Here is a 10,637-nt window from a genome sequence, read left to right as displayed (position 1 = left end):
CTTTCTTCCACAATGATAACATTGTTCCCGGGGCAGGAAGTAAAGGGAAATCTCCTGAATGAGACAGGCAGCAAACAAGCAAGGTTAGGTTTTTATTCCTATCCAGGGTTCTGCTAAAGAGATTTTCCATCACTTATAGTACATGCTCCAATTGTTTTGCCTTTGCTTTAATGTGGACAGCATCCAAACTGATAACAAGCATGGAGGAGCTCAGCTATAAGATTAGCTGCACCGAATGTATTCTCTCTTCAGAAGAAGCAGTTAAGGAGGAGGCAGGGGCTGACTGACCATTTGGAAACTCAGGCACTGCCCGAGGGCCCGGGGTCAGTAGGGGGCACCATAAGATACCCCTGGTACCTTTTTCATAGGCTTTTTTGAGTTTGGGCAAGGACACAGGGGCCCCATGATCTCCTATTGCCCGGGGGCCATGAGTTGTCAGTCCGCCCCTGGCAGAAGGGGTATGATTACCATGTATAAATACATAGGTGGTCCATATAGCGAGCTCAGTGTACAGTTATTCATCATGTAGGACAAGGGGGCACTCTCTACGTCTGGAGGAACAGAGATTGAACCGTCATATACTGAAAGGCTTGTGGAAGAGACTTCATCAAGAACTGGCTTTGGCCATGTCAGTAGATTGTTTAAAATAAGAGCTGGATGCATTCCTAAATGCACAAAACATAACTTTATATGAACATTTATAGGTGATAACACCAGGGGTAGTTGATCCAGGGAATATCGTATTACCTCCTGAGGGATCAGAAAGGAATTTTTTCCCCGCTAGGCCAAAGTGGATCATGCCTTATTGGGGTTTTTCTTTTCCTTCCTCCAGATCAAGTGTGAGTATAAGATTGTGCATATAGGGATTTTCTATTTATTTTTTTTTCTATTAATTGAACTAGATCGAGTTTTTTCAACCTAACTACCTAACTAGGTTACTGTGTAGTTCAGAAAAACTACACAACAACATACCTGTTTATCGTTGCTTCCCCATTGCTTTAATACTTTGCACAGACATTTTTTACTATATTGCTATCTAAATACCTTTTCTCTCTTCAGTCACGTGACCACAGTGCACCATGGTGTCTGTGTGTGTTTGCTGGACAACAATGCTGTTTAACACCCTGGTCACATCAAGCCCGACTTTAACATCACACGACTTACAGTGAAGTTGCACAATTTCAAAGTTGAAGGACTGCCAACTTCAGGGGCGATTTACAAGACATCTGACACAGATGTCTATGCAAATCGCATGAAAAATAGTGCATGTACTACTTTAGAAACCGATGTGGCTCCTACCAAGTCGGAACCGCACCGATTTGACCAATGTAATTGCGAACAATAGGGTGCGACTTGGCATACAATTTGCAAGTCGCATGGCATGCAAATCGCATGGCAAATTGCACCCAGTGCAACCGGGGTATAATCCCACAGTGCAGTGCTATTGCCTGCCGCTGTCTAAAGTGAAGCTTTACCTCATTTACTAAGCTCTGCACAGTCTATTTGCCTTTAGCAAATCAACTCTAAAGTTTGAACTGTTGACATGCATATTTGTTCCAGGCCAGAAGCATTAAAGTAATTGGTTCAGTAAGACAGTTAGCATTTTCATGAGAGTTCAGCAATGGCAGCCTTTTTTTTTCTCTCACTACAGGTTTCCTTTACAATCTAGTTTTTCACTGACATTTATGTCTAATGGATATGTAGTTTTGCTTAAAGTGTATGTAAACCCTAGGAAGAACTTCTCTTATGTGCTTCCGTTTGGTTTGTTAAATATACCATTAGAAAGGTTTTTGTTATATCTGTTTGAGAAGTGCAAAAAATTCTGTTGATCTTGTCAGAAATGAAGAGCTTGCATCCTGTGCATTCATTCTGTGTTATCTTAAACAGTCCTCCCAGTTCTTATCTTGGAATAAAATTAAGGCTTCATGCACACTAGAAAGCTAAAAATTGCTTTGGAAATGCTGGACAAAAAAAAACTAATGTTTTAGCACTTTTTGCTGGCGTTTAGCAGTGTTTTCACTAGTGTGTAAGCTACATTTAGTAGCTTCAGTATTAAGCAGTGGGGCCACCAGCATCCTTAACAATCAGTGAATTGCTGGTTGTTAAGGAGCCAGCCAGGAAGCCAGGCTGCACATCATTAACAACAGATGAGTTATCAGCTGTCAGTGGGGTTCCCCACTGACAGCTGAATGTAAAATAATACATTGCTGGCAATAAAAAATTGTGAAAATTGCTGTCCCCCCCCCCACCCAAATCCATACCAGACCCTTATCCGAGCATGCAGCCTAGCAAGCCAAGAAAGGGGGGGATGAGCGAGCGTCTATACCTATAGTTCTACTTTAAAGGGCAAAAACATGGGAGAGTTGTGCTTGTATTAGTAGCAAGTAAATGAATAAACCTTTCAGTAATGCTGTTACTAAGCTGCAGCTAGAGAGTGCTCTAATGATTTGTATTGTGATTTCAGGAGACTAATACCAACCAGCTCACATTAAACTCAGAATGCAGATGACCAGCATGTGCTTGTGCTCTCCTCTTTGATACAGGTTAGTCACACTTTGTTTATGTTATCTTTGTTCAGTTTTGTGTTTGTGCTGACATTTACTTTCTCTGTTTAGTATCCTATATGTTAGTAATGATGATCCTCTAATACATATTGATGCACTTTTCCATGTGACCTGTTCTGCCACTATAAAGAAAGTAATTATCTGTATAATGAGTGTCATTTCTGTTTAATACATTAAACTTGGAATGCAAGTGAGCAACACGTGTTTGTGCTCTCCTTTTTCATACAAACACTGCAGGCTGCATCTTTGTCACACCTCGCACTCAGATCACTGATAATCCTGTAACATTACAGCAGCCTAGATAGGGGGGAAAAAAATATGCACTATTAATCCTTGGCCCCGGTATGAGCAGAAACAACAAATAATGCACAGATTATTTTGGGCTAGTTTTCTCATGATAATACAAAATGAAGTTGTCCTGAAAAAACAAGGCATAATTCACCTGAGGAACCTTAAGAGCTTTCACACTTGTGTGGGTGAATAAAAAATGGCCGAGACAAGCTGTTCTAGAGATGTAATGCATTTGTTTTGTTTTTTTTTTTGGGGGGGGGGGGTTGCCTTGACATATGCTTAAACACATTGAGATACTGATATTCTATACATGTTATGTTCTTTCTGATAGAACATTTATTTGTACATTGTTATTCAGCAAGCTGTTCATACTGTGAGTGAGAGGAATACACTGTTATGTGTGCTTTTATTTCAGTAATTATCTTGCAAATATAGCACTTAGAGAACATATGGGACAAGGTATTAAGGACTGGCCACAAAGTCTAAACATTCTGACTGGCTCTTTGTTTGTAACTACTATAAATACCATTGTCACAAAACATGAAAGGAATGACACACAATGTGGGCTTTTGGGTCAGCTTTTCATTTTAATCTTTTTGAGTTTCTGAACTACAGGCATTCATGAAGATAAGTGGGCTGCTTGCCATGTATCTACACTTGGCCAGCTAAACAATATTGATGAGCCAAATACTTCAGGGTTCAGAGACAGGTTTGCTGAATGTTACTGAAGTTTAGGTGTCGAATCCAAACCCAGGTGAAGTTAATGAGAGCTGAATCTCAGAAAACAGTAATGACCATTTTCTAGGCTATTAGGCTAGGGATTTTAAAACAAATTGGAGCTGGAAACTGCCCTGGGGAATATATGTACCAAAGAAAAAAAAAATCTGTTTGGTGGGGAGCAGCATTTTTTCTAACGCCTAAAAGAAAAGTATGACAAAAGCTTTTTGGGCTGTACTTCTTTTGTGACTTACGAAGAGTTTATTTACTTTTGTTCTCCTGTGACCCAGAGTCAGCCGATAGTGGGCTGTCGCCCACCATCAGCTGATGGGGCACAGCCACGCCAGGTTTGGCAAGATTCTTGACCGTATGCCTGATCGACAGCTGGCTCCACCTTTCAGTGCATGGCTGAGAGCTGGAGCCAGCCTCACCTGACCCCTCCAGCATGGTCCTCCACTGAGCTCCGGGGGAGCACACTGACCGTCACTGCTCTCCACTGTGAACAGACTAAGAGTGACTAGCGGTTTTGTGATAGCTCAGTTCTCAGCATGGTAGCATACCTGGGGGACAACCTGTGTGTGAAGTTATACATCTGTATTATGTATACAATCTACTACAGCTAATCTGGCATTACATACAAAAAAAAAATAGACTCGCAACTTTGTTCTGATTCTAAAAAAAACAGCCTGGTATTCCATTCATCTATACCAGACCCTTATCCTAGATGAGGTTCAGATATAAATGTTAATCTGGGACCTCACAAAAATGTCCCTTCAAAGTCCATAGCAGACCATTTTGGGTCTGTATAGTTTTTAAGGGAGAACCCCCACACAAAAACAAGAAGACAAAGCAGATACTTTTCCGAGTATGCAGCCTACGACTAGTCAAAAAAGGAGGGGAGAACTACGCTCCACATTGACACCTCTAACTGTGAAAGAGAGTTCCACATCCTTACCACTCTAACAGTAAAGAATCCCTTATGCGGTATAAGAATAAATTGCTTCTCACCCAACTTCATTCTGTGGGCCTGTGTCTTCTTTAGAGACCATAGCTGAAATAGTTTCCTCGCAATGCTAGAGTCCCACTTAAAGATTTGTGTATTGCGATCAAATACTCTCTTAAATGTCTCTTCTCCAGTGCTCCAGAATAGGTTTAATGTTTGTAGTTATTCATCATAACTGAGGTCCTCCAGCTCCCTTACTAGCTTTTTTGCCCTTCTCTGGACTCTCCCTAGTTGACCAAAACTGGACAGCATACTCAAGATGTAGCCAAACCAGAGTTTTGTATAGTGATATACAGTTTTATTGAGTAAATACCATTTTTAATACATTTTTTATAGTTCATGCTTGCTACAGCTTGGCGTTGCACGTTAATGCTGAGTCTGTGATATACTAGGACCCCCAGATCCTTTTCCATCTTTGATTCCCCCAGAGGTTCTTCCCTGAGCGAGTAACCCTTACATTTTTCAACATTTAACTTCATCTGTCATATACTGTAGCTGCCAACCCAAACTGTCTTCTCTTAAAGTTTCTATATCCTGTTGTGAACTTATCACCCTACTTAGCTTTGTAGCATCAGTAAACACTGATGTTGAACTATTTATTCCAATCTCTATATAATTTATGAACAAATTAAACTGACAGAGCTCTGGGTACTCCAGCCACAACTGTAGACCATTCAGAACATATGCCATTTATCACCACCCCCTGGACACCGGTTTTCTACCCAGGTACATACAAGTTCATCAAGGTCATCAATGCTAAAATACCTTAATTTGTAAACTAATTGTTTATGGGGTACTGTAGAAAATGCCTTAGCGAAATCTAGATATGCTTTGTCTACAGATCTTCCCCTATCCAGATGACAGCTCATCTCCTCATAGGCTGGCAAGAACAGTCTTTCATAAATAGATCTATGTTCGTTGCTACTAGAGCTCCTATTTTCTCAGCAAATTCTTGGATATGGTACCTTATTGTTCTTCCATTAGTTTACATACCAACGATGTTAGACTGAATGGTCTGTAATTTCCATGTATTCTGGCCATTTTTTGAATATTGGTACCATGCTTGCATTTTGACAATCAGCCAGTACCATACCAGTCAGCAAGCTGTCCTTAAAAGTTAGGAATAATGGTCTGGCTATAACATGGCTAACTTCTTTGAGAATTCTCTGGTGTAAGCCATCCTGTCCTGGTGATTTGTTCATATAAGGTTTCAATAGTCATTTTTGAACACTGGTCTCTGTCAGCAGCAAGGGTACATTCATTATAATGTTATTAACATTACTGTCTTGTTTATTATACCCCTCCTTTTCCTTTATTTAAACTGAGGAGAAGATTGTTTTAATACAGTTTCCTTCTCCTTTTCACTTGTGACCAGCTTCCCCTGCTCATCTTTTATGGGGCCAATATGTTCTGACCTAGCCTTTTTACTATTAATATATTTGAAAATCTTTTTGGGATTTGTTTTACTCTCCTCTGCAATGTGACTCTGGTAGTCTATGAAGTGAGGTAAAATCTCCCCAATGAAGTTGATAGATAATAATAACCTGTGGAGAAGAAGTCCTGAATCCAAAGCTTGATTGGTCTAACATTTAAAGTGGAACTACACTGCATCTGAGCACCACAAACCAAAAACACCATTTCATTCATTTTTATTAGTCAACATAAACTCACCCATCCATCCATGTTTCCATGCTTTATTTTGCTGATAAATCACTTTGAAAAACACCCTCTTTAGCATTGCTAGCTGTGGCCAACTTAAGTATGGGCAGATAATTCATGTGGCAGTTACTTCCTGAAATCCATCTGCCTTTCGCTCAGGCATGAAGGTAGGAGGGTGTGCTTAGCTGTGAAACCTCTCCTTCCCTCCTGAAGACTCCTGGGTTGTATGGCATCATTTGCATAGGCCTGGAAACCAGGAAATAACTGAAGAAATGTAAAAAAAAAAGAAAAACATTTTAAACAAATAAATGTGATATACTTTCTTATCTATTTACTAACGCTAGCAGCATAAGGATTAAAATAGTCAATGCTGAGTGAGAGAGTGAAGTTCCACTTTAATATGCCTTTTTTTCATTGGTAATTATCCACCCAGGTTTACCTTTTGCTCTTTCATGTTTGTTGCCCATTGAACTGCAGTGACAAATGCCATTATTTACCATCTCCTTAAAGCACTCCCACTTTTCTTCACTGTTCTGTTTAAAAAATGTGATCCCATTCAGTATCATGTAGTATAAAGTGTAAAGTTTAAGCGTAAAGTTAGTAAAGTTGATTCTTTTGAAATTTACTGTACTTCTCTTACCCTCATGTCATATTTTATTTAAAAAAAAAAAAAAATTTAATTTCAGTATTGATGCCTGTGGTTTTCCTATTACCGGAAGTGCTGCTACGGCAATAGGTAATGTTAAAGATGTGGCTACAGAGAATGCGCTCACATGTGATCTTATCAACGTGTTACGGCAGTTTGTTGTTCTTTTCAATTGTCACTACATTTTTTTTTTCCAGCGAATAGAGGAAGTGTGGTGCAACATAATTGCCTGCATTTACTTCTGCATTCATTTTATGGAAGCAGTAAATGCAGCATGGGAAGACCTAAAATGCATAAAATTGTGCCAGATTGTGTAGTTAATGCATGTTCTTCATTCCTGCTTAGCATTCCCATAAGACCCATTCACACGGGGTGATTAGCTGCATGCCCTGTAAAGGGCCATATTTTAACAGCATATTCTTGCTTTCTGTAGAGAGCTCTGTGTTTACTAACACAGAGCTCTCTTCTGTCATTTGCTTCACTGATCAGTGGGTTCCAGTCCTTAATCATTGTCTGGGACCTGCTGATTGACTTGTGCTGACAGCACAGTTGAGGGTGACAGGCGTGTGCATGCTTCCCCTACCTGGAAATGCTGGATCACATACATGTACATGATCCAGTGCAGGAGGTTCGCACTGCCAATGTTTATGTACACTGTGCGCAGTCTGCAACTGGTATTAAAACTTCGTTCTATTAAAAACAAACATACCTGCTCTGTGCAATGGTTTTGCATAGAGCAGCCCCGATCCTCCTCACCTCAGGTCCCCTGCTGACGCATCTGGCTCCTCCCCCCTGACCAGTACCCCCAATAGCAAGCCATTTGCTATGGGGGCACTCACGCATGCTTGCTCCCGATCCCCACTGTATGCGTCCATAAGACACACAGATCTGCTGCTCGGCCCTGCCTCTGCTCTCTCCTCACTGGCTGTAATTGACAGCAGTGGGAGCCAATGGATCCCCCTGTTGTGTCTCAGACAAAGAGGAAAGAGAAACACTGGAGAGCTGAGGCTCCTGTGGACATCGCTGGATGGAGAGGGGGCTCAGGTAAGTATTAGAGGGGGCTGTGGGGGGGAGCAACACACAGAAGGTTTTTTAACTTCATGCTTATAATGCATGAAGGGTAACCAGGGGCGGACTGACAACTCATGGGGTCCCTGGGCAATAGGGGATTGTGGGGCCCCTGTGTCCTTGCCCAAACTCAAAAAAGCCTATGAAAAAGGTGCCAGGGGCATTTCATGGGGCCCCCTACTGACCCCGGGCCCTTGGGCAGTGCCCAAGTTTCCAAATGGTCAGTCCGGCCCTGAGGGTAACAACCTTGAACCTTTAGAACCACTTTAAACATAGCCTTCCTGCTTCCTGCTAGTGTGACAATAAATACCCACGAGGCTACAAGAAAGGTCAGCTGACATCACAGAGCCTAGTTTGGAAGCAGAGAACTGTGACTTCTTTTCAACTTTGGAAATATTTAACTTTTTAAACGTTGACTCAGTAATTTGGTGATGTGGGGAATTGAGGATGTTGATTAAAAAAAAAAGTTTATTTTATGTATAAAGGTCTTTAAATGTTGTTTTTCCTCTAAAACAATATAAATAGAAACAACATATGCAGAGTGCGAACCACACCACAGTTGAAATTATTCTCACCAGCATTTACTGCCCTGTGACTTGTTGTGAAGTCCATGCTGGCAGAATTAAGTGTAGAGATGTGAGAATTACAGCACCCACATGCAACATTCCCACACAGTGTTTAAAACACACACTGCTATTCAGCGTGAATCACATTTGCAGAATTAAGTCGTCTGCCACTAAATTACCTCTTTATTCCTTGTTGCATCCTGTGCTTTATCTGTCTTCCACACTGTAGTGTAATGCTTCTGGTTTCTAAATAAATCTTATAGCTTGCAATCTTTTCTACAGCTGGGTTATTATAGAGTCAGGTGTATTGGTGGTCTGTCCACTGTGGAGTCAGCAGATGACTGGTATCAGCAGAAACAACCCTGCAATATATACAGCATGGGCTGGATCTTGCCTTATCCCTTCATCAGCACACTGTTCTTGGTTACAAGATTTCCTTGCTTCTCAAGGACTCCTGGGTAAAGATTGGTATGTTTGCCTGCCTTATCATATATGGCAAGACTGCATATAACTCATTTTGTTCTACTCCAAGTGACAGAAATACACAGAGAAAATGGTAAGTCAGCATATGCTTATAAAATATTTACCCAAAATACCAAAAATATGCATTTGCATTTCTAAAAGCCTGGAGAGAAGGCTATGGAAGTCTGTATTAAAGAGGATTCCATTTGTCCATCTTGGACATTGAGCTGCACTGTCTGTGTCTATAAATGCAGGCAGCGTGGCTCAGGATCGGCTACCTATGGAGGAGCACCAGCGGGGGGGCACCCAAGAAGAATCCAAAGCAGGTAAGTACAGTATATCATGTTTATTATTTTAAAAAATTGGCTTTACAATCATTTTAAAGCAGTAGTAAACCGCATAAAAAGAAAACAAAAAACTTCCTGCAAGGCAATAGCATAATGTGCTAGTATGCATCGCATACTAGCACATTATGTGAAACTTACCTTAAAACGAATCCCTCCAGCGACGTGCTGTCAACGCTGTAAAAGCTTCCATCTTCACCCGGTCTTCCTTCCGCGTTCGCGAGCTCCGGCCATCTGAATGGCTTAGTTGCGATGATGTCACTTCCGCACATGTTCACAGCCACAGTCATTCCTTCAGAGCGCATGCGGCAACTAAAAAAAATGCCCCCCAAAAATTAATATCTCCTAAACGGTGTACTTTTAGGTGATATTCATTTCACCCACAGGTAAGCTTTATTATAAGCTTACCTGTAGGTAGAAATGAACAAAGTGGGTTTACTACCGCTTTAAAGTGGTTGTGAAGTTAGATGGTTTTATCTTTACCATTCTCTGCACTAAGGTAAAAAAAACTTTCAATGCTCAGCTCCAGCCCCCCCAAATCCCAAGCCCCTGATACTTACCTGCGCCAGATCTCAATGCAGCACTGCGCATGAGAGCAGTGGCTCTTTTGGCTCTGTCTCCCCTCATTGGCTTACAGATAACAGCGGCAGCCATTGACTCCTGCTGCTGTCAATCACAGGCAGTGAAGGAGGAGCAGAAGGTGGGGCCAAGCCGAGCCGGCTTGGGAGCAAGCCTGCTTGGGTGTCCCCATAGCAAGCAGCAGGGGGGAGAAGCCAGGGGCACCAGCTGGGAACCCAAGAAGAGGAGGATCAGGGCTGCTCTGTGTAAAACAATTGTATGGAGCAGGTAAGTATGACATAGTTGTTATAAAATAAAAAAATCAGGTTTACAATCACTTTAAACCTGACCTCGTGATAAACAGCTGCATACACAATTGAAATGTATAGATGGAAGCTGTTTTACCTGTCAGAAAGTTGCTATTCTGCTAATCATTATTTAGATTTAAAGTAAAAATAAAGCTTTGGGTTTTTCTGTTTTAAAATAACAAACAGGTTTATACTTACCTGCTCTGTGCAATGGTTTTGCACAGAGCAGCCCCGATCCTCCTCTTTCTGGCTCCTCCCACCAAGTGCCCCCAGAGCAAGCCACTTGCTGTGGGGGCACTCATGCATGCTCGCTCCCAAGCCCTGCTCTGTGTGTCCTTAAGACACATGGAGCGTGGCTTGGCCCCGCCCCACTCCTCATCACTGGCTCTGATTGGCTATATCTGAGCCAATGAGAAGCGAGAAACGCCCCAGTCTTGTGCACATCACTGGA

The 10,637-nt window shown here is 41.6% G+C and overlaps 1 long non-coding RNA gene across 1 annotated transcript; it reads right to left on the bottom strand.

Moving 5' to 3' along the window:
- Positions 1-6,255: 6,255 nt before the first annotated feature.
- LOC149467684 (uncharacterized) lies at positions 6,256-8,831 on the bottom strand. The gene is made up of 2 exons (XR_016311900.1): positions 8,694-8,831; positions 6,256-6,498 (listed from the first exon to the last, which is right to left on the bottom strand). It is a non-coding gene; the product is annotated as an uncharacterized LOC149467684 (long non-coding RNA).
- Between the last annotated feature and the right edge of the window lie 1,806 nt (positions 8,832-10,637).

The sequence above is a fragment of the Staurois parvus genome, unplaced genomic scaffold (assembly GCF_062004578.1).
Source record: "Staurois parvus isolate SC_StPar_1 unplaced genomic scaffold, SC_StPar_1.0 ptg000104l, whole genome shotgun sequence".
Classification (NCBI taxonomy): domain Eukaryota; kingdom Metazoa; phylum Chordata; class Amphibia; order Anura; family Ranidae; genus Staurois; species Staurois parvus.
Note: the sequence above shows the minus strand (reverse complement) of the source record. Positions and strands in the feature narration are given on the sequence as shown.